This window comes from Pholcus phalangioides, unplaced genomic scaffold, assembly GCF_987345545.1.
Source record: "Pholcus phalangioides strain wild (caught in Gottingen) unplaced genomic scaffold, Ppha-v1.0 ptg000015l_1, whole genome shotgun sequence".
Lineage (NCBI taxonomy): Eukaryota > Metazoa > Arthropoda > Arachnida > Araneae > Pholcidae > Pholcus > Pholcus phalangioides.
Genome location: NW_028301608.1, coordinates 109,524,317 through 109,549,499, shown reverse-complemented (window position 1 = coordinate 109,549,499; position 25,183 = coordinate 109,524,317). Strand labels below are relative to the sequence as shown.

The following is a 25,183-nucleotide window of genomic DNA, read 5'->3' as shown; positions in this document are numbered from 1 at the left end:
AAGTTTCTGAGGTTAAATACCTAACCCTGTGATCTCCTATCATACATATTTCGAATAAACAGCTATATTTCGCTTAGTAAATTGAACACAGGTAATCAATAGTTTAGAGAAAACGGACCATAAAATTATATACATTATCATCTGTTATAGACATTGTCTGTCGAAAAATTCAAAATCGTAAACTATTTGTGTAATTGGCATGATATGGAACCCCTGATAGGGATACAGACGACTCTGAGTGGTGACCAGTAAGAAAACATACTTTCTGATCACTTACACCCATTCATGTCCTGTGTGCATTCCGACAGGTTTGGGCAATTCTAATTGGATAATGCCAAACCACACAAGTTGCTACTAAGTGGCTTCAGGAACACTTTTCTAACTTTGCATCCTCCGTAGGCCACCTAAATACCCAGACATGAACATTATTGAGCATATATGGGATACTTTGCAACATGCTGTACAAACACCGCACAGCGTTATGGAATTGTGGACTACCCTGAAAGAACCATGGCCTTCATGGAAAGAATGGCCGTCAACATATCTTCATATATTAGTGGACTCCTTGCCACGTCATGTTGTAGCAGTCCTGAGTGCCGCTGTGGTGGTCGAGTGGTGATAGTGACGGACTCGCATCGAAGGAATCTGGGTTCAAAATTCCACCGTTACTGCGGTGGTGGTCGGCTGAAGTTCGCTTTCTGTGGTTCCCAACTTCAAGGAGCGAACACGAGCCCCCCCCCCCCCCCGATAACCGTTAATTAATTTTGCCACAGAGAGTAATAAGCCTACAACGATACAATAAATCAATCATTACACTTTACTCATACTTAGAAAAGTTGATGGCAGCACTACACACAGCAAGCATTACACAGAAACAAACTTCACGTTAAGTTCGCAACAAGCACACAGTACTAATTCGTTAGAAGCTTCGCAAAGGAATATGGACGAGGCGTATGTGTGGTTTAGTGGTAGCAGTTCTGAGTACTGGAGGGGGACTTACATTCGAACGAATGTAACCAATATGCTCAATGTGTGTTTTCTTTCAAGTTTTGTAAAAGATATTGTATCAAACTTTTATAGTGTAATCCCAGCCATAGAATCGGATCGGAATTTTTTCTCTCCAGAGAAAGTACTTCTGAGTTGATATGTGTTCATATGTGATTTTTCTGTAAATGGAGAGGACTACAACGACTCAATGCACTACGTACTAATCCCTGTAGGAGGCTTTGGGATTTGGCGGCGTTGTTTTGTGCGAGGGAGCATCTATCGGGGGTTGACTCAGGAGGAAATATTCGTTCTTTGTCAATCTCTGGGGTCGAACCTGCGTACCTGACGGTTTCGAGCATCTTAGCCAAATGTCACCAAGGTGAATCTAGGTCAAATACACCAACAGCTCCAAATATTTCAGTTCATAACTAGAAAAATCTGGGGGCTGTATTTCGATGAACCAGATTTAAAATCACAACTCGAAAAATTTCATATGAAAGCCTCATTATGATGTACAAAAATGAAAACTTACAAATGCAAATTTACTACTTCGTAAAAAGCTTTTCTTGAATAAACAAGCGAAAGTATCTTATGGGCTCAACATTCACGAGAGAAACATCCCGAACTTTCAGAGAGACCCCACGAATTTACAGCGAAATTTCCTGTTTATATATCTTTTCAAACACCACCTATTCGAATTAATGGGACAAAAATGCAGTCTGAAAGTCTTCAGCTAGTTTGCTGAAAGGTAAAATTTCGAAACTGTCTTGCACATCATACCATTAGGGGCGGCAAAATTCTGCCACCCACGAGTAACGCAAATAACACAAGATTGTCAGAAGAAGATTGGAGCCCTATTAATATTAATGAGTACGATTTTAACGGAAATCTGAAGGCTTTTCATTTTATAAACGTTGTCACCTAGCGTGAATTAATGTTAGAGAACGGACAGAATAATTTGAATGCGGCAGGGTTTGCTGTTAAGACACACTTGTCACACACACACACATACAATATACGATAATGAGTGAATATGCAAACCGACGAGGAACTTGTCGACCAGATAAACTGATTTGGGAACTAGAACCTTTTCCGGCCTTTCTCGCAGTTTCGAGTTCGTGTTAAGAACTCAAAGCACGTTCTGTCCTTTCCTCGATTGTCTTCACAATTCACGGTGTTGTGGCTTCATACCATGAATCCAAGTTCCGCTTCTTTGAGGTTTGTTGTTAGTTTTATTTTGCTTCACGTAAAACGGGCAGAGGGTATTGCTGTTTAACAGGATGCAGATAATGAAGAAAATAAATTAATTTGCATCAATCCCTTGAGTTAAATACGCAAGCGGGCTTTGGTGGTATCATACGATACTCCTGTGTCATCATTAACACACATAAACTTTGAGTCTGCAACCGGCTTTGAGTCTAAGTCAGGCCCTAAAAGAAAGTTTTTAATATGAAGGGCGTGTAATATCCACACACATAACTACAATTTCGCACGTGTGTGAGTGATTTATGGAAAATTCACCGACAACTATTCACCGCTAGGAAAATTCACAGGTTAACAATTCACCGAAGGAAAATTCACAGGTTAACAATTCACCGAAGGAAAAATCACAGCTGGGAAAATTTACCGAGATCCGTTCGTCATCAGTGAGTTACTGAGGATATACCGCACCAACCACTCTGCAAACGACATAATGGGGGGGGGGGCGAAACGTATTTAGGTTTAACCCTTCAACGTCGAGCCTGAACTTCACATGCCGTGGAGTGACGTACGCAGTGGCGGTCAACTGCATATCTTAATTTTTTAATCCATTATATAAATTCACGATCTCTGCATTTGATATCATTCGAAAGAGAAATAATGTGGCTTTGTACAATCATAACTATTATATTATTTTAATTTATAATATTTTATTTCGAGTGATGAACATTAGCTGCTTAACATGTAAGGATCCTAGATATTATTGTAAAGAGCATGTTTTAGCCCCTTGAGCTAAAAAAAATATCCTTATAATAATTACTATTATCATAAAGAGCATGTTATAACCCAATGAAAGTGTTTACCAACACCCTGTGTAATTGAGTAGTTCTTTGTTACAGCCAAGAGTCTGAGTTATAAATCCGATTCTTTTAAGTGCTGCATTGTCACCCTGTGAAGCTGAAGAGATCCCACTTATCCCTTCCTTTCCCTTTTGCTTTTAATGTCTTTCTACCTTTTTTTTCTTTCGCTCTTGTAGCTTTTTTGGGAGTTACGATGTTTTGTTGTTTTTGCTTTTTTTGGTACAGAAAACGTCCACCTGCACAGTAATAAGACCTTGGTATGGCCAATAATCCTGCTTAAACAAAACTGTGATTGATTAAATCAGTTTTTTGGCTGCGGTAGAAGAGGGAAAAAAACTATTTTACCAAAGAAAATATCCTATAAATTTTTAGGTGATACAAGTGATACTATATAATATTGTAGACAAGACATAACTATATCTTCAAAAATATAATAGCCTATATAAACAAAAAATTTCAAATTAATTCAATGATTAGTTTGAAAGTTATAATTTTTTTACTGAACATCTGAGAGATAATCGGCGATTTCATTTAAATCTCCTTCTGGCTTGAGGGGTTGATTACCTGTACGCGGCATTGAAACATTAAACATGAACATAGGGGATTATTCTGACTATGACACATTCTGATCTTAAATTCAAAAAATGTTAATTTAAAACATTTACTTCTTTTACAGAACACTCTTTTGGAAAATCGAAAAACACATAAAAGTGTTCGTACATATGTATGAGCTGGCGAATACATATATATGGAAATACCTGACACGAGCCAAAAAACCGTTATGCCGATGGCCAGCAATCGAAAACAACAACATCCATCATTTCCGGCAGGTTAATAGGCTACTTACAATACTCAGAAAGAGAGAAGGAGATCGACTTTTGCTTTTTGTATTTTCAAGGAGTGTCCGACCCGCGAAGAAACGGTCCCGACTCAACTTCGACCGGTGTAGGTTAGAACCATCGCGGTCATTATTATCATCACAGACATATCTATATACCGTAATCCTCAAGAGAGAGATTTCGAGTTTTTCTTTCTTATAGACGAATGTTGACCATAATAATAATAATAAAACATTGCGTAAAAAAAGTAACGTCTTTTGTTTACTCTTCGGGATTAAAAACTCAGTCACGCCCAGAGAACATTAATTTATAGATTGCACCGGAGAAAATCGGGTAGTGGGGTGGGGGAAGAGAAAATACCCTCTGACCTACAGCTGACCGTGGCATTGCGCAACTCTATACAATAAAAATAACGATAATTAAACACAACTGAAAACGAGGCTTCGCAACGGGAGTTCATTTCGCACGCACAAGCGATACGAATTAAAAATACGCGTCCACACAATGGATGTTGTCCCCGATCCGGATCGTGGGAAATGCAAGCGTTAACTTAATCTTGGTACAAAAAACTTAGTTACATAATATTGATGGCCTCGCATATCATAATAAGATCATGCTATTATTCAATTAACATGCAAGAGAAAATTAGCATACAGCTTTCGCTTTTATGAGGTTTTTAAGAGTGTCACAAGAATATACTAGGGTTGATCAAATACAAAAGAGACTAGAGCCACTGACTAGTTCCGTCTCAGATTTTGATGCTCAGGGGTTGCCACTACAGCTTAGTAAGATTTTTTTTTGAGGAAGAGGTTTTCAAAAATTTTTGACAACTCCCCCTTCTTGGACTGCTTTGCTGTCGGGGGTGCCTCGAAATATCACTAATATAGCTGAAATATTATGGGCCAAAGAGCAGTGGTCAACGTGGAAAACAACCGAACTTTTTGTCCACATAAACAGTGAACGTCATAAGTAGATCGATCCCTTCCGCTGTCCGGAGTCGGTTAGGACCAAGGCTGGACCCAACCTTTACTGGAATAATTACCAGCCAGTCAAGCGAAATCAACGCAATTTGAAAATTTAATAATTTTGGTCTCGTCAGCTTCAGACGGTGAAGAAGATTTCATTGAATCCGTTTCCTTTTCCACAGAATGTCCACCTCAGATGTAGATGAAACGTTTGTTTATAATTGATCTGCACCAAGGCTCTTTAGAACGGTATCTTCTCTAATCTTGACGCTGGTTACTGAAAGTATACATTATTTTATCCTTCACATAACGAGGAACCTTCGGGTGAAAGGCAGTGGTTATCTTGATGAGAGCACCAAAAAGTCCTTTTAAGTTATTGAAGATTTCTATTAATAACTACACAATATTTCTAATATAAATTTGGCTTAAGGCAGGGATGGAAAATGGAAATTTGATTCTTGAAGCAGGATTTATCAGTTTTGTAGCACTTCAAAATTTTGGCAGTAAATAAAATACAAAGTTTTTCATATACATATACGCAGTAGCGTACACAGAATTCAATTTTACTTTAAAAAACAGTGTTATCTCAGCTCAGAAGAGGGGGGTGGGCGGGCAAAAAATACATAGGAATTTCCTCTAGAAAAGAAATTCTTTTTTTTTTAAATCATTAAAAAAACTTTGAGAGACTTCTTGATTTTTATATCTTTACATTCTCTACAATATCAACATGAGAGGCTTTTAACATATGGTATTTCAGATTTCAAAAATAATTTGAAAATGACTGTTTTCAGATTTACTTTGTAAACTTGGTAATCACTAACTAAAACAAAACCACTACAGGAGAGACTTGAAACACTCATTAGAAAAGTAATTATTTTTCTTGTTTTTACCGCTGACGCAAGTCTAATTAGTGCTTTTGTTCTCTTCAGTTTCAAGCATTTTTGAACGTTTGATCTTGCTTCCTTTACCAGAATTTACCCATTTTATATTTGAAATGACAAGTGTTTCCTTTTGAGTTCGCTCTTGATCGTTACCTCAGTTTGATTCATCATACTTTGAGATGACTTCTTTTCCTAGGTCATTCTTAGAATATTTATTCAAAATTCTCAGAAATTTAATAGAGTGATTAAAACTATAGACTTAAATTATTTTTAACTTAAACTATAGAGATAAAAACTATAGAATAATGATTAAACTATTAGAAATTTAATAGAATGATTCTATTTTCACAAAAAATTCAATCCTAGTATATATCTGTTTTCACTCCCTATTTTTCACTCATTTCGTTACTTTTTCCGGGATTTCGTCACTTTTCCATGACCGCAGACACTGAATTTACCGACAGCTTTTGCGTCGCAACTCCTGATGGTGAAGGCAGATTAGTCATTGTGAACTTTTCCATTTTATTAAAGGATACATGAATGTTTCGTCAAATATAGTCTGTCAGGGAAAATCGACGCAATTTAAAAAATAATTAGCGTAAGGAACGCATAAATCCAAGGAGTCAACTTTTTTCGTAAAAATATAGTTGGAAACAGCGATTGAAGGTTTTTTTTTCATTGTTCTGCGGATGAGCGGCACTTCGCGTAGTAATAAACTCATCACATTTTTCTGAATCCCGTTTTCTGGAACAAGTTCATTGCATTTTCCGGAATCCCGTATTCTGAAATAAGTAATATGCATTTTTTCTGAAGCCCATAATCTGGAATAACTGCTGTGCATTTTTTCTGAAGCTTATATTCGGGAATAAGTGATGCGCATTTTTCTCCAAGCCGGTATTCCGAAAAAAAAAAGTGTTGTACTTTTCTGAAATCCATATTCTAGGATAAGCATGAAGCCCGAGTGGTAAGATGCTCATCTACCACCATGAAGGCTACCGTCAAATCCGCGAGTTCGCTCCTAGGGTAGAACATAAATAACAACTTCTTTCCCTACCGACCCTGAGGTGAACACCGATAGACGGCGCCTTCATTTCCAACCCAACTCGATCGGTAGTAAATTAGACGATGGCGGAGTACGGCGACATGACAGGAGTTGGTGTGCGTATGGTAAAGTAGTAGTATTATTATAGAAGTGCAGCGCATTTTGTCTGAAGGCCATATCCTGGAATAAGTGGGATAATTTTTTTTCTGAAGTCCCCGCCACTTTTTAATTTCACCAGACTTAATAAAAACTGTGCAACAAAAAATTATTTGAGTAGTTATTTATGCCACACAAATATCATCGACTGCTATCAATGGCATACGAGATGAAACGTAAAGATTTTGTGTAAAATTTGGCGAATGTTTTCGATTCCATTCGGATACACCAGCGTCAGAAAATTTCACAGTGAAACTGTATAAGTCATTCCACAGAAAATGTTCTCTTCGACGGAATTCAAAGCACGAACCACGGATATGAAAAGAATTATATGGCGGATGAACACACAATAATGGTAATAACACACATAAAAATAAAAAGACAGGAAGAGAAAATTCCGAAAATGACAAAAAATAACCAAGTCGATTGAAAAGAGATGGGGTAGAGAAAATTTTGATGAAGAGATGTGGAAGATATTCAGAGAAACCAGGGTGTGTATATGTGCATTCTAGAAGAGAGAGAGGAAAAAGAAGAGAGTATCTGTCTTGTGTGCGACCCACATACGCAAAAAAAACCTGCCCTAACCAGAGGAAAAAGGACTGCAGTACAGCGACAACACACGCGGCGAGCGTGATACCAGCAAAAACCGAACAAGCTCTCGGTCAACAGCGTCACGATCTCGACGCCGCACAACCAGTCGATCGAATGGTCTCTCCAGACAGTTAAGTTACGCCACCGCCGTCGTCTTTTATGTGTTTTTTTTCGAAGCCGAATGGATTACCTGATAATGGATATCGACAGGTGTATGCCAGACAGCTGAGGTAGGTAAGCTCTTTCATAGCATAAGACACATGATTATTACTTAGAAATTTGCGAATTTTTCTCCTTCTGCTCAATAATATTATCCCGATTCATTGTTCTAAGTCAGTGATTCCCAACGTGGGCGTTAAAGTTCCTGGGGGGCGGAAGAAGCTACGGGTATAACGTAGGATCCTATGAGTTACGATTGCGTTGGCAGCGATGGGACAAAAAATTTTCTGAAGAAGGGGACGATGGGACAAAAAATGTTGGGAAACTACGTTCTAAAAGTGAAGAAAAAGAAAAGCTTACCATAATCCCCTCCGGGAGTACTTTGCACCAATCTTGAGGAAAAAAAGATTCAACGTTGCTTAGCGGCTATTCTAATCAATTTTTTACCATGTTAAATGAGATAAGTTGCATGAATTGTGATCAATTTTTCCATTTAGGACAAAAAAAAAAAAAGATAAATTCATACCAGTTTCCCGTGATACCATGTGGTAACAATAAATTTTCAGGGGGTTGGTGCACGAACTTGGCTTTCCTATGGTAAAAATCCTTCTTACTTTTTAAACATTTAAAAATTTTCTATCCACATTAGGCTTTCAATATTTTTTTTCTCAAATACTATGGATACTTTTATAAAACTCTTACTGAGATCATTTAGAATATTAATTGTTGGTTCTTTTTCTCGAACTTCAACGCAACAATGCTACTTTTTCTAAAAATCACAGAAATTTACTCCTAATTTGTAGTGTACAACTTCTTTAAATCATTTCAACAAGAAATCATGTCACTACGTATGTCCCGTTAAAGTATGTTTAAAGGGGTTGTATAGTTTATTAGAATAAAAAAATAACTTTTTATACAGTTGCCGTGTGCCCCAAAATACACTTTTGTTGCCCTGTCTCTCCTGATCCCAATTAAAAAAATTCCACGTTTCTAAGTGCAATATTGACTGAGATATTCGAATTAAAAAAAACAGAAAATTTTGGAGAAAAAAAAACAATAAATGCGGGTAAAAAGTTTTATCCCCTATTCAACACCGTCCCTCCCCCCTCTTATTTTCCTCTGTCTTACGAATTCGAATATCTCAGTGAATATTGCACCTAGAAAGGTTGAATATTTCTGATTGGCATCAGGAGAGACAGTGTAACAAAATTGGATTTTGGGACACACTGAGACTGTATGAAAAGTTAATTTTTTTAAAAATATTTTAATAACTATACAGGCCTTTAAAACATAAATGACATATTTAAATTGCAACACGCTATTTCGAAACTTTTCCTAATTGAAAGTATGCCTCTTGGATCAATGGTTCGCTAGCAAAATGCCATACCCCCTGTTTGCTATGCACCCTGTATATTCAAATGTAAGTGCAAATAACAGAGAGAAAAGTTGAAAGATATCCGCATATTTTAAGCAAAAAATCAGTGACAACAAGAATGGAATTGACAATTCGCAAAAATTGGCATTTAGTTACAGTAAGTTATTATATGAGCTCATTAGATAGGAATTTAACGTTATTTCGTACGGCTACGATCATCCATGTTCCGGCTGTGATTTCAACCTCAACGTATGGGATGTTTGCAATTAGCCAAGGGAGCATCTATATTAACCCTGTCTCTTCAGCTTTAGTCCCGAATGAATAAAAATTGTATGAAAAAGAGAGAGTTTTTTTCTCTCGAAGTATCTAGGATATGACGAGATGAATCCGGAAAAAATAATCGTACAATTAACTCATCTTTAGCCTGTTCTTCTTGACTAACCTGGTGTTCGCTATATCTAACACAACAGTAATATATGTCTTCGGTTAGTACCCTTGCCCAACATACCTTATCCATAGACGTATTTAGACATGTATAACAGGTACAGTTGTGCAGAGTAGCGGAATTTTGAGAATTACAATTAAAAAGTTATTACTTTCAGTTGAGCGGGGGGGGGGGGGGCGATTAAAATATCTTGCTGCGCAGGGGCACAACCGGCATTAAATATGGACCTTCGCCATCCATCTCATTAACGTTGCATGCAAGGATAAAGCTGACTCTAGTTTCAGCATAGTAACCCCATAGGCCTAGACAAGTGGTTCTCAAAATTTTCACTAAGTCGCTCTCGAGACCAGTGAAAATTTGAATTGATCACGATTTGAATTCCCGAACCCCAGTAGGCTTCAAATTACATCCTCGAATAATAATAAGTGGAATCCATAAATCATATCATTGAAAGTTTTCCACATCGCACAGAGGCGTACGCAGGATCGAATTTTTTTTTGGGAAGGAGGAAACAAGGAATTTCTTTCAGAGAAATTTTGAGTTTTTAACCTGCAAAAAACATGTAAAAGGTACTTTCTGTCGATATTCTAATTCTGCTACGAAAATTTTAGTAAAAATTTAAATTTTTGGTCGGCATGGGGAAACTCGTCTTCTTCACCCCCCCCCCCCCTAATTTAATTTTTTCTTTTATTCTACGTGAAATTTTGTGGAAGTCCAAGGCAGAGTCATTCTGACTGCAGTAGATTTTTTTCTAGTTTTATGCTAAAAACTACTCCTGTACTAATAATAAAGCAAAAAGCAGAAACAAAAGACCATTAGAATTTAAGGGCCGTTCACGTATTACGTCAGAAAAATTTTAGCCATTTTTGAACCCCTCTCCCTTGTCAGCGAAATTTCGTCAGCACTACCCTCTATCTCCAAACGCATATAGGTGGGATCAGAACGTACGCGGGAGGTGGGCATAGGGCTCGTGCGCCTCCCCCCAAGACGAAAATTTTTTTAATGTAAAAAATATTTAAAAAAAAATTAAAATTTCGACAAAAAAATACCTTTATATGTTATTATAATCGATTTCTGTTAATTTCAATGCTATTTGAAGGGTAAAAACTCAAAATTTCTCTTTAAAAAATTCATGGCGATCCACCATTTAAGCCATATATGTTAAACCCTTGACCCACGAACCAAATGTGGCCCTGAAGGTTATCTGATGTGGCTTGCCCCCTCAAACATAATTTTGTAAAAATGAACTGAGCGGCACATATACAGATCACTTAGATGGACTGTGGCACAATTACACATTTTCAGATCACAGTAGGCTCGAGGCACATTCAAAGATCACTTAAGTAACTCGCGACACAGTTCCGGAACACTTGAATGATCTGTGGCACATTTAGAGATCCCTTGAGTGACATGTGGCGGAATTTTAGAGCACTTAAGCGACCCCCAGTGCGGTTCTACATCACTCAAGTTACCCGCCGAACATTCTAAGACTACTCAAGTGAATCGTGGCATAATTACGGATCACTTGAGTGATGCGTTGCACATTTCCAAAGCACTTAAGCGGCCCGGAAACAATTCCATAGCACTTAGCAGCCCGGACACATTTCCTGAGCAGTCTGCGCTCAAACATTTTGAACATTTAGAGATCGCTGAAGGGGCTGTGTAAGGCATTTATCATTACGGAGAATGTTAGTTCAGGTGCCCACAAATTAGCGAAAGATTTTTCTCATTTTTGGCGCACAGAGTAAGATTCCCCTTTTCACAAAGGGTAGTTGATGACGTAAGAATCATCCAACCCCCCCCCCCCATCGATGCTGACGTAATACTTGAATGATCACTTATTTTGAAAGAAATAAAAATTAAATTTATCAGACTAGTAATAAATTAAAATTACAATCATGACGACTATCCAAATTTGCCGTATGGGAGATCAAAACTGATGAAAATCTGCCAAGCTCACTTATGTGGGAACCCATGCTATGTGGAATGGCAAGAAAACCACCAATAATTGAGAATCGAGATTATCGTGTACAATTGTATGAAAAGTTTCTGATTTCAATGAAAATTCATGAAGGGTATTCTCATAAAAGTGACTCTTGAGTGGAATGTGTAGACGCATTATCAGGCGTTTGATAACATAAAAATGCCAATGAAAAAAATCGGGATTGTAAAAAATCGTGGCCCGGTAAGCGGAGAGACGCTTTTTCCCGGGTGACCCACTAACAAGATTTGACTGTACACCAGAAAAAAAAACCCACAAAATCGTAAGAAGGACCCAGAATAAGTACTTCCTCTACTAATTGGGTTTAATTCTATAGACACCAGTGATAGAGAGATAACCTGCTATAAGGACCAGGAATCACGCAATTAGTTTTTACCGATCCAGTGTTGGGGGGGGGGGGGAAGTAGATATATCATGAGGTGATTAATTCCGAACACGGCCTTCACCTATTCGATAGAAATGATTTGAATAATCGACGAAATAATGTCACGGTCAGAACATAGCACAGACAAGAAGAAAAAACTCGAATGCATCACCGTTACAAACAAAATAAATAAATACACGCAACGCGTCTTTGAAGAAATCGAAACCGAGATGCGACAACGACGACGCACCGCAATTACCAGATCAACGAAGTCGGCGGCGCGCGACAATAATAGCCGCCATACATTCTTACATACATACAATGCACTCACACGCGCCCACAGCACTAAAACAGTTACACGGGGATTGGAATACGAAATAAAACAAAAACACAACCAAAGCGGATACGCATTGGCGCACACCACAACGGAATACCATTCAATTTCCCACAAAGCCTCTTTTTTTTTTTCTTCTATCCTCAGTTGTCTTTGTGAAATGAACGTCTTTACAAATGCAAATCATTGCCGAAGGTGAAGAGAATTCAACACGAAGTCAAAAAAATAAAACTCCACGGGATAAGAGTTTAAAAAAAAAGGAGAAAAGCAAAAAGCTGTTGTTGTCTCCGGTCATGGAAAAACCAGCGCACATGCAGGTTGATATGTATGTTCTGTCATCGCATATATTATTCTCATACCTTCTTCTTGTACACGATAAAATTGATCAGTCGGGAAATTTCGTGAACTCTCTGAGATCGACGCGGATATTGCCTCAGGTGGCAGGTGATCGTCTCGTGATTCCGTAATTCCAACAGCACGAACATTCCCTCGTCGAAATGCTTCCTTCAGGAGGAGGTGGTTCTTTCCGACATAAAACTGCTTCATGACAGGGACGAAAGACAATACACAGGGTGTTTTGGTGATCAGATAATAAAAACTTTAACCCTTTGACTACTAACGGTACTTAAAAAAACCACTTTTCTTTTAACGTCCGTAACATTCCTTACATACCCATCCCCCTGCATGTCAGAAGTACGACATGTGCTAATTATTCCTTTTTTTTTATCAACAGGTTGGATACCTTATTTTGGTATCTAAGTTTTGCCTGGAAACGTGAATGCGCATCCCCATTGAAACACATATTACAATATTTTAGGAAAATGAGTAACATGGTTGGAGTAAACATTCCAACGTCATTTCATACGTATTTTGTTCCCCCCTACAAACACTACTACTACAGTCAATTCGCTATAAGTCGAACTCCGATGATTCGAATATCTATCTATCTGTTCATGTCGAAGTTTTCACTCGGCCCCGGAACATTTTCCGTATATTTTAATGTTAAAACTTTTTATTAAGTCGAAATTTTCGGGAATGAGAGAAATTTGATAAAAAAACCATTTAGCAATAATTTTTCGCAATATTTTGGCAAAAATATTGTGAATTTAGCATTTCGTAATAGAATTTAGTATTTAGCAAAATAATTCAGCATTTAGCAATAGAATTTAGTATTTAGCAAAATAATTCAGCCGTTATCAATAGGATTTAGCATTTATCAATAGGATTTAGCATTTATCAATAGGATTTAGCATTTATCAATAGGATTTAGCATTTATCAATAGGATTTAGCATTTATCAATAGGATTTAGCATTTATCAATAGGATTTAGCATTTATCAATAGGATTCAGCACCTAGCAACAGAATTTAGCATTTATCAATAGGATTCAGCACCTAGCAACAGAATTTAGCATTTATCAATAGGATTTAGCATTTATCAATAGGATTTAGCATTTATCAATAGGATTTAGCATTTATCAATAGGATTTAGCATTTATCAATAGGATTTAGCATATTCATTTGTCCTTGCAAAAAGTAATTTCTTCCTCACGAAAGGAGGACGGAAAATAGAGAGAGAGAGTCAGTCAAGACAGTCAAAAATCATTGCATTTTTTGACAGAAAATAATTGTATACACTTTATTCATAATCTGTTTAATTTATACGAGTATCATGTATTCGTCCGTTTCAATAATACAGCATGAACGTCTAGTTTATTTTTAAATCTTCTCATTCAATAATTGAATATGATGTATTAAATAACTTATCTTTTCCAATATCTTCATCGAAAGTAGTTTTGACATGTTTTAATAATACGATATTCGCAAATAGTCCTGTGAAGATGTCAAAATCATACTTTAGCCCGCTCTGAAATTGTAATTTCCGATAACTCGATTTTTTTTGTCGGTCGTTGCACGTTCGACTTTTTTTTTATCGAGATTTCCCTGTACCCGTCACTAACTAAACCCCACATGCACCTCGTCCATATTCCTCTGCGGAACTTTCAACGAATTGGTACACGTTAGAATGTTAGTGTAGGTATTGTGAACCTGGCGTGAAGTTTGTTTCTGTGTATGGAATTTATTATTGAAACGAACGCATTCGTGATACTCGCATAAATGAAATGAATTATAAATAAAAATGTATACAAGATTATTTTCCGTCAAAAAATAGAGTGATTTTTGGTTGACTCTCTTTTTTGTCTTTCTTTTGTGAGAAAGTCATTCACTTTATGTAAGCAGACAAATTAATCCGCTAAATTCTTTCGCTCGGTGCTACATTCTACTGCTAAATTCTAAAAATTCTATTTCGTTAAATACTAATTTTTAAATTTCTCTCATTCCCAAAAACTTCGACTTAAAGGAAGAGAACTTCGGGAGTCATGGGAAAATTTTAAGAATAAAAAAGTTCTGGGCTGACAGAAAACTTCGACTTAAACGTATATTCGAATTATCGGAGTTCGACTTACCGCGAATCGACTATACGTATAAAGTGTATCAACTTTTTTTTTAGAACAAGTACAGTACTAAATACTCGGAAATCATTATAGTGGTTATATATAAGTATATATATATATACACAGGTTTTCTACTTTCTTTTTTTTTAGCGTATATAAACTCAGTCAATAGCAGTTAAGGCAAAGCAATGCAATACCGTTTAGAGCGGTGGCTGGTGGAATCGTGTTTTTTGTGGAACCTAACAGGGACCAGGAACCATCTTCTTCCTTCTTCTAGAATTCATTAGACCGATTGCAAAAATAGCCCAGTAAAACCAATCTTTGAAATCATGGGAAAGAGATAGAAATCAGACTGAAACATATCATACATTTCACTCAATCAATGGACCTCAATCAATGACGCCAAGTAAAAATTACTACAAAAAAAAGGGGGGGGGGGTAAATAACAAGTCACTATATGGACGACCATAACCATGTCAAGTCCATTGTACAAATCACATTTTATACTGTGCATTGTAGATCCGGCCCATCAAATAGTGGCACATATATACGTACTTAACACGCGCACCGTAATGCAACAAACAGATCGTAAAACATAAAATAAAGGGCGATCATGGGTTCAGATCCCGTTCGCCTCGTTAACCTGATTCGCATCGGAAACGGACAATAGACACCGGTAACTAACCAATTAAGGAAAGAAACACTTCTTATATTAATTAAGAAAAAAAACACGAAAACAAAAGAATAAAGAGAAGAAGAGGAGGCGGTCTCGATTGCTCAAGAACCAGTTATATCGAAAGGATCACCCATGAGACATAAGAAAAGACCCCCCCCCCCCTCTTTACCGAATATCGGCTGGGCACGTCCGCATCAAACAGCTAGTTAGAATCGGAAGCACGAGATAGAGACACACAAGCACACAACATGTTATATGCTACAACCTTCGGAACTTGTTATTTTAACGAACCGTAATATTGGCTATCAAACCGCAATACAACGTTCACGTGACATCGCAATTACAAAATATAGAATAAACGGATTTAAACAAGAACGTTTTCCAGGATCAGATAAGAAGGTTTAAAAAAAGGGGGTGGGGAGGACCGAGTCTGTTCACGAGAAATGAAATATAATCGATGGCAAATGAAATGAGCTCTTGAAAAAAAAAAAAAATTGACAGAACGGGTTTGTTTTTGAAAGAAACACACACTCCCCGCGAGCGTCATGAACAACGGGAACAACTCGGCACCAAATAAATAAATACATCATGAATATATGTAATGAAAGAAAGAGTCCTTTTTTTCATTTACGCAATGAGTAATACGAGAAAACTCGATCATTCTCGTGATCCACTGGTGACGCGGTTTAATGATATTGCTATACGGTAAACAGGCATCGGGTCAAGAAAATTTTCATTCAATGATAATGTGCGATTGCAGATATGGAGTTAGTTATATAACGACAAATTAACTGTGTCAGGTCGTCTTGAAACTTCTTAACGTTTCCTGGTAGGATAAATTTCTTTCAGCTGCTGTGGTGGTCGAGTGGTCAAAGTGACGGACTCGCATCACGAGGGCCGGGGTTCAAACCCCACCGTCGCCGCAGTGATGGTCGACTGGAGTTGGTTTTCTGTGGTTCCCAATTTCGATTCGCGAATGCGAGCTTATCTCCCCGCTAAAGTCTCGCCAAAGGGAGTGAAACAGGCCTACAACTATAAAATTATTCAATCACTAAGCTTCACTCATAGTTTGAAAAATTGATGGGAGATGGGAGCAGTATAACAATAATTACCCAGAAACAAGCTTCACGCTAGGTTCACAACAAATACACGCACATTTCCCAGCATGGCTCGGGTCTTCGACCACCTACTAAAATCTCTTCATTGAGACAGAGCGGCGGGGCTATGATCTGGTTAGAAGGAGGTATAGGATTACGTTCCGGATGCTACGTTGTGTTTATCTTGTCATAAAGGTGTAAGTGGGAGTTATCGATATTGACCAATTGCTGGTATTAATAATATCACAAGACTGAAGGAGCTGGGGAGGACTTTTCATTGCCAGTTGAAGGGAGACTTCACTTTTTGAATATGTTTACATTGGATGAACGCAGGTGTCGAGGAGATATGATCGAAGTGTTCAAAATTTTCAGCGGGATGGATAGTATGGACCATGAATTATTAGTACACCGTGAATCGACTGATTTTACAAGGGGGCACCAGTACCGATTGGTGAAGGCCAATGCAAGGCTATGGTGTCGCAGGGAATTTTTCTCTAATAGGGTTGTTAATAAATGGAATAGATTACTCCCCGAGGTAGTAAATTGTAAAACAATTAACACGTTTAAAAAAACATACGATAAATATGTTGGGGTTAATCGAGAAGCTATTTATACTTAGATTAAGAAAACCATAAGTATTCTTTATGAGCATTGTATACGTATATATTGTTTACAGTTTTTGTAATTGACATCCATATTTATTATAGGCATCTTTTTTTCAGCCACTTCGTTGGGCATTTCGCCTGTTGTGGCGTTGTATTTGTATTAATATGGACGGGTAAAATTTATAGTGGTGTAAGTTACTTTTTCAACAATTCAACGTCCAGAAACGCAATCCAGAAGTGCTCAACTTTGAAAAGGATAAAAAATGAATTCCGCTTTTCCGAGGCTTAGTTCGTTGTGGACTGGAGTATACTGCAAGGTTATGGAAACCATACTTACAGAGGGACAGACTTGGTTGAAGGGGAATTATTAGTATACCGTCAATCGACTGCTTTTTACAAGGGGGCACCAGTATCGATTGGTAAGGGACAATTCTAGGTTATGGAGTCGTAGCGAGTTTTTCCTCTAATATTGTTGTTAATAAATGGAAAAGCTTACCTCTGAGGGGTCGTGACCTCTAACGCAAATTGCCACGTTTAAAAAGAAGTGCAATAAACATGGGGTAAATCGAGAAGCTATCCATACTAATAAGACATTTCATTTCATACCGTACACCACCAAGCCTTTATCGACCATTGTCAATGTTAGCCATTACCCCGGATGAGGGGCTGGGCTTAGAATAAGACAAACATAAGTATTCAATTTCCTCAAAGGAATGGTTAAGTGGTGCAGCTGCGGTTTAGTAGTAGTAGTCTAGTTTAGGTCAGTTAATGTTAAGGTTCGGAGTTTAGGATCTATTGCTGTAGATGACGATGTCCTGGGGGGGAGGGGAGTAGAATAAAATCTAAAATTGAACATTCAGTGTGTGACACGCTTCATAACCCTTTGAGCGGCAGTGTCGAGCTATCTCGCCTTTCCTTGCTTCAGCATTGACGAGCCCAGCTATTTTGTAAAAGCGATTTCTCAATGTAAAACTTTCCTTACACCCCTTAGTATGCACCTGCTGAAAATCGGAAGAGATCCTACTGTATTAAAATATATATTTCATTTCGGAGGGGTGAGTAGTAGTTTTTAGTGATTTCTAATTGCCGCTGAAAGGGTTAAATGCAGGGGAAATAAACACCTTATTTCGAAGGCTCTTTGTTTTGATCACTCAAAACAAATTACGTTTTGTCTGGGATGGTTTTTTTTTAACATCCACGGTACTGACCAAACATGACATCACCTCTCAATTACTTTGCTGCCATCAAAAATCCTTATGTGTAGAAATGGCCTCTGATATAATATAAAGTCACAAAGACTATTTCTTATGCTTCAAACCAGCTGAATTCTACAAGAAAAAAAAATCGGAATTGCTCAAAAAAAAAAAAGCTCAAAGTTGTGGGGCAAATAAACGTAAAATATTCAACAGCGTATAAGAAAATAAAAACACGCTTAGAACTTTCGAGACAAACTACATAATCCTATCTGTGTCATAAAAAAAATTAGAAGGTAACTGAAATTATATATAGAAAAAACAAATCATTTAGTGGTTTATTAGTCAATTCCTCAGACATCTGGTCTAGGTCAGTGATTTTGTCCTTTTACACAAAATTTGCATTTTTAAATATAGTAAGGGATCCTGAGGGGATGGAATTTCACAGAATCGAGAATATAAATTTGAATCAAGCATTAAAAAAAGGGTAACACATCCATCTTAAAGAAGGACGAAACACAAAAACGATAAATATACAAATCATATATATGTACACTATCATTTATAATCCTACCATTACGGACTATAAGACTCAGAATGCCCTCCAGCCAAAAATTCCAGTCGAAACGACGCTCATAGAGAGAGAGAGAAAAAACAGAGACTTTTCTCAAAGAAAAAGTTTCAACCTTACAAAAAGTAAATAAGGAAGTGGATTTATAAAATGGAGAAGCAAAAAGCTTGAATGGTAAGTTGATGGCAATGCTCCGGGCAAACATGATGATGGTGAGGAGGAGGTCAGCAAACTTGCAATTTCAGTTTAATCCTCCATACGGAAGAGAGATGCGAGTCTAACCATCACTTGTCTTTTTTTTTTTTTCTAGACCTCTCTCTCTCTCTCTTGAATCAGATAGAAAACGATAAGATATAATAGAATTAACGAAGACAAAAAAAGAAGAATATTAATGACTCACTAATTTCAATGAAAAAAATGCTTATCGAAACTTCCAAAAAAAATAAAAAATTACATACTTGGAATAGAAGTTGGGTAAAAGCTACATTCACTAACTATATATCGACTGCAGAGTATTCATTAGGACGTAATTACCGCATTCATTAGAAGGGAACAATTCGATGTAAAGCATCTGAAATTTCTGCCTCTCTTATACACGAGAAAGTACAGACGGGCCTATAAATTCGTAAATATTTTGAAAATTCATAAAAATTGAATGAATTGATATATTTGATTGCGGTTTGAGGAAAAAGTTATTCTCACGAAGGAGGAATTTTTTTCTTTCTTACACAAAGAAAAAAAAAAAACAGTTCAAATTTTCACCGATAGACGACGCTGCACGCCAATCCAGCAGTAGTGATTGGACCTGAAACTTTGTTCGATATCTGCTGTGTCCGGAACGTTCGAAAAGCTTCAGCTGGCGATTCGTGGCTGAAATGCAACAACTTCACCAATGCCAACATGACGATGAAAACCACATATAACGCCAGTAACAGCAAAATTCATAAATGAGCTTGTTAATCGTACACCCTGCATTATATAGGGGAGTGATTAGCATATTTGCAGTGATTTGCTTTAGTGAAGCACCCTCTAGTCACAAAAGTTTGAACTACATTTTTGTACCGATAAAGGAAAATAAAAATCCGTGAGAATAACTTTCTCACACACCGAATTCAAATATGCTAATTCCTTCAATTTTTATGAATTTTTAAACTATTTACGAATGCATCGAACATTCTGTATGTACAGTACTATATGTAAAATGATAGCAAGTGACCCCAGGCAGAAATATTGGGGGGTAAGGGCAGCAAATTTTACAGGCACCAAAGTACAATGTTATAAAATCTGCAATTGCAGAGGATAAGACGGTAAAATTACGTTTGCCTACCCTGACAAAAATAAATCCTGACAAATAATGAAAATGAAAGCAAAATGATAGAGTAAAAACTGCTAAAACCTACTTTTTTCTTTCTTCCTTTCAAACCGAGCACATGCAACTCCGGTCTCTTACCACGGGAAATTTACTACCTAATGAGTTGTGCCGGAAGTGCGTTCTGGTGAACCTAATAGTATAACTGCGTATCTAGTGTTGTGCATAAATTTTTTAATGCTGCTATCTACAGTCGAATCCCGTTATAATGAACTCCATGAGACCGGAGAAATCACTTCGTTAAAACGAAATTTCGTTATAAAGGAATTCGAGGTCTTTGAATTGTTCCAATGCATATCAACCTGGGGGATTAAAAAGTGTTCGTTAAAACGAGATTTTCGCTATAACGGTATTCGTAAAAACGGGATTCGACTGTATTTTCAAAAATATGAGTAGATTGTAATGATTAAAATTATTTGTATTGTTGTAGGCCCTGTTGCTCTCTGTGGAGAGACTTTTAAACAAGGCTCGAATCATACACAATCACTTTGAAACCTACTATCGTAAAAACTTGATTCTTACGATCGTTTCGAAACCTATGGGTTCGGTTCCCAAAGAATAAAAATAAAGAGATCTCAGATGGAAATGACCGAAAAATGCTGGCTATCAAGACGCATACGAACAAAAGATAAAAAATGAGCGCTTGTGACTTAGCCCTGACTTCTAGTCAAGTCTCTATCCCTATGTACATTAAATGAAAATATACATGCTGATCTCAATGTTTCTCGCAGAATTCAAAGAAGAGTAGAGTTTAGGAAATTGGTTTTAAATTTATAAATTCAATCTATCAACGAGGGTTTATTTTTTAAAATTTTTGCTGTTGTAGCTTTTTTGAGCTTCAAAATCTGCATCCTTAGCTTCCAGAACCTGGACAGGTCAACTAGTGTCAAATTTTAATCAGCATCTTAAAAAAAGTTTGGCACTGAGTCGTTTAGAAATTTTAGAACTTGTCGTTTGCAGTTTGGTAACGAATGTATTAGGGTAAATCCTAATTTTCAAGGTTAGAGACTTCATTTTTTCTGAATTTATTTTTGCTCTTTATGAAATCATAACTGGTAAGACAGGAAACAAGCACAACATTATGCATATACAGGCCGTCCCAAATTGTTTGCACAGCTGATATCTCGCAACCGTTGACTTTAGAAACATACTTTCCATTAACTTTAGAAACATACTTTCCATTAACTTTAGAAACATACTTTCCATTAACTTTAGAAACATACTTTCCATTAACTTTAGAAACATACTTTCCATTAACTTTAGAAACATACTTTCCATTAACTTTAGAAACATACTTTCCATTAACTTTAGAAACATACTTTCCATTAACTTTAGAAACATACTTTCCATTAACTTTAGAAACATACTTTCCATTAACTTTAGAAACATACTTTCCATTAACTTTAGAAACATACTTTCCATTAACTTTAGAAACATACTTTCCATTACAAAAAGTTTTCAAATGATGTGTGGATACATGAAATGTATTGAATTTTGCTAGTGGTCACATATTGTAAAATTCTATAATTCTCAAAAAATGTAACTGCTATTTATTGTGACAAAAAATGAAATGGTTGAGTTCATTAATTTGGTAACTTTTGAGCCAACGAAAACTTGCTAACGCAGCGAAAAATTGCCAAAACATAATAATTTTACCTACATATTTGATATTTCGATAAATATTACATTTCAAAATAAGATTTTTTTTTTGCAAATGATTTTTTAGACCGGATCTACCTTTCAATAATCGGAAGTTTTAGCACACGGGGATGGTATAAACAGTTAATTTCTTTATTTTTTAAGCGTACGACTCCTGAAACAAATTTGAGATTTTAAGTAACTAAATGTCATTTGGAAACTTACTCTAATTCAAATTATGTTTCAAAAGTCAACTATTGCAAAGATATCAGCTGTTCAAAAAGTTTGGGACAGCCTATATGTTTGATACGTCAGATATTGCAATAATGCTAGATCTTCAATCGTTCGTCCTAGTGTGATCATACACCCATGGCACTACACGGCAAAAAGAATTGTATAAATGAGGTGTAATTCTTTGCAAAAAGTAAATAAATACAAATCAATATTATTGGTCTTTGGTAAAAAGTTTGGTTACGTCACCCTTGGCATCACTGCTATTGGGGTTAAGGAAAAATAGAACACATATTTCTCTCACAAGCTATTTCTAAAACAATCTATAGGAAATTTTTATGTACCGCATCTTGAAAACCATATAACGAATTAATCGAAGCGAAAGAATTAATAATGATGAAGGATGTAAACTACTCGAATTCATTAGTGATAAATTTTTAATGAGTCCTTATAAAGGAAAAGATCACAGAATCAATTAACTGATCAAAAAGGGTACACGAAAAGTAGAATACAATGCTTGAGTGGCTTTGAGAATTAAAAACAAAAAATTATGGTAAAAAAACAACAGCCTGAATTAGACTTGAAAAAAAATCGGATAATTAATTTCGTGAGCGCATTTTTAGGTCGACAAAATTCACCAATAAAACAAAAGTCTGTTAATGAAAAAAAAAATACTGTAATAAACGAAACATTATTAGAGTTGGGGAGGAGAAGGAAGAAAAAAGAAGACAGACGCGCGCTATCAAAAGTGAAAAAAAAGCGAATCTTAGCGAACGAGAATGAGCTTAAAACCCATTTTCGATCCACTTCAAGGAAAAACGACATTCTTCTGCGTCCATGAAAAATATCACGAAATGAATTTTAAACTCGCACGGACCGCATTGGTTGATTGCAACCACCGTAATGATCTGAAGAAGATAACCTCCATATTGTTTTCATTAATCTTCTGGGGACACCTGGCAACAAGAAATTTCAACCCCACCCCAACTTCAACCGAACACCACTGTGTCGTCAACGGGATTCGAACCTGGATCCTCGCGAGGAGAGTCCATAAAGAATGTACCTATTCATCACTGATCACTTTCACAGCATCATAAGGACGTGACAAATCGGAGAAAAAAATTAACTCCAACGAAATTTGAATGGAGTCTATTATGTGTTTATCGAAGAAAATGACTAAAGTGTTTTTTAGGCTTTTCCAGGACGTGGTGACAAAGTCCTGGAATGATGACTGCTAACCGACTTTCCAGTTCAATCATCTTACACAGGAAATTTGATGTGCCAATGCAGATTTTCTTGGTCACCGTGGACACCTGGCACCTAGAATTCATAAATCCCTGGCATCATATTTGTCGTAATCGAACATCCACGAGACATTTGAACATCTATAAGTTTTTCAAAAAAAACGACAATAAAAAACATGTTTTCCTATGGTCTGGAATCGGTAACAATCAATTTTTCGTGTTTTTCTTCACTGGTCTAACGAAACCACCTTGTACTTTTATGAAAAAGAAAACTAGGTTCAACAAATGCTTGACATTAAAGTAAGCCGTTAAAAACACAACATAAAAACGATAAAGCAAAATGAACAGCTTATTTTCAAAAGGGAACATTTCTATTTTTGTTCTTGCACTTTTTTAATGGTTTCTGAATCTTTGAGGGTGAGCTCCGTGGGATTATAAAACGGGGTTTATTCAAACGGGAATATTTTTTGTTGGGAATTACAAGTTTTTTTTTTTTTTTCAAGCCGAGCACAACTCAGGTCTATCGCCATGGGCAATTTGTAGGACTGTTGCTCTCTGTGGCGAGAATTTTTAACGGGGAGATCGACTCGCATTTGCGCCTTGAAGTTGGGAAACCACAGAAAACCAACTTCAGCCGACCACCACTGTGGTGACTGTGGGGCTCGAACCCGGGTCCCCGCGATGCGAGTCCGTCACTATGACCACTCGACCACTACAGCGGCAATATAAAGTTTGTCGTTTCTACCGAAAGGGAACATATCCACAGTTGTTTTTTACTAAAAAAATATATATATATATAACGAAGGCTTTTGTCCTACTGGCGTTAAGGAATTTTTTTCAAAACGGCAAATTTTTCAGAAGCACTTTCAGAGTCGCATTCTAAAGTAAATTTTCTCCGATTATGGACACCAATGGGACCCGAAATTTCGTCCGCTAACGAGGAGTGTCCGTTAATGGATAGCAAAATGCATTGAGTCCCGTCGACGTGACTCGAAAAATTGTGATTAAAAAATTCGAAATTCAAATTCGTTTGTAGAGGTGTCAGTTATAGGGGAGGCATTGTAGAATGATCGTATTTCTTATGCTACACACGAGCGAGTAGTCCAAATCCAAATCAATTTATGGCTGAGCGAGTAGTAAGGGTACCTTCACCGGCTGGGTAAAAACTTCTGGACTCAACAGGTGACGTAGAAATTTCCGATTTTTCAGAATTCACAATCTCCAATTTTAATATAAAGGTAACACTTCCACTAATTTCCTTCCAACTGGAACATTTCCAAAAGTAAAATGTTCAACTTCCTTGAATGGTGATCAAGAAACAATAAGCATTTAAATATCCTTATACTACTCACATATAGTTGGGGTGTTTTTCTCTTTTATAAAGTGGTCCATTCCGGAGAAATACATGTTTTTTTTACTTCTACTATAAATTTAGCACAAGTGGAAATGTTCCCTTTTGTTAAGGGAAATAAGCTCCTCAAACATGCTTAGCGAAATAAACGACCGAAAAGTTTGTAAAATCTATTTCATATTAGCGTCAGATGAAAATGATCTACAAAACATAATATAGATAAGAAATACATATATTTTGTAGAGAAACGTGTTTTATGCATTCATAACAAATCGCAGAGAGAGATGGGGTGGAGAGAAGAAAGAAAATAGGCGTAAAAGTAACCGAGTCTTTATAACTAAAAATCGACTTGAATAGGGCTTCAAAAAGCCCGAATGTAGGACAAAATCCAAAATCAATAGCAGAATACAATATCGTTCCGTTTTGTTTTCCCACAATGAAGTTTCAAGGTGGCCCGTTTAAGTTGTTATCCACCCACGTGAAAAAACAAAAAGAGCAATGATTTTATCCATCAAAAAGTACAACATAAACGGAGCCAAGACCAGAAAGGGGAA

At 36.8% G+C, this 25,183-nt stretch overlaps 2 protein-coding genes across 2 annotated transcripts in view; one reads left to right on the top strand and one right to left on the bottom strand.

Moving 5' to 3' along the window:
* Rab3GAP1 (RAB3 GTPase activating protein subunit 1) overlaps positions 1-25,183 on the bottom strand; it is a 215,056-nt gene that overhangs the window by 35,509 nt on the left and 154,364 nt on the right. The window lies entirely within an intron of this gene.
* Positions 7,517-25,183, top strand: part of LOC149077551 (uncharacterized) — a 36,689-nt gene continuing 19,022 nt past the window's right edge. Inside the window, exon 1 of the mRNA XM_089245113.1 lies at positions 7,517-7,751. The gene's annotated coding sequence lies outside the window, so the exon portion shown is untranslated. The remainder of the gene's footprint in view (positions 7,752-25,183) is intronic.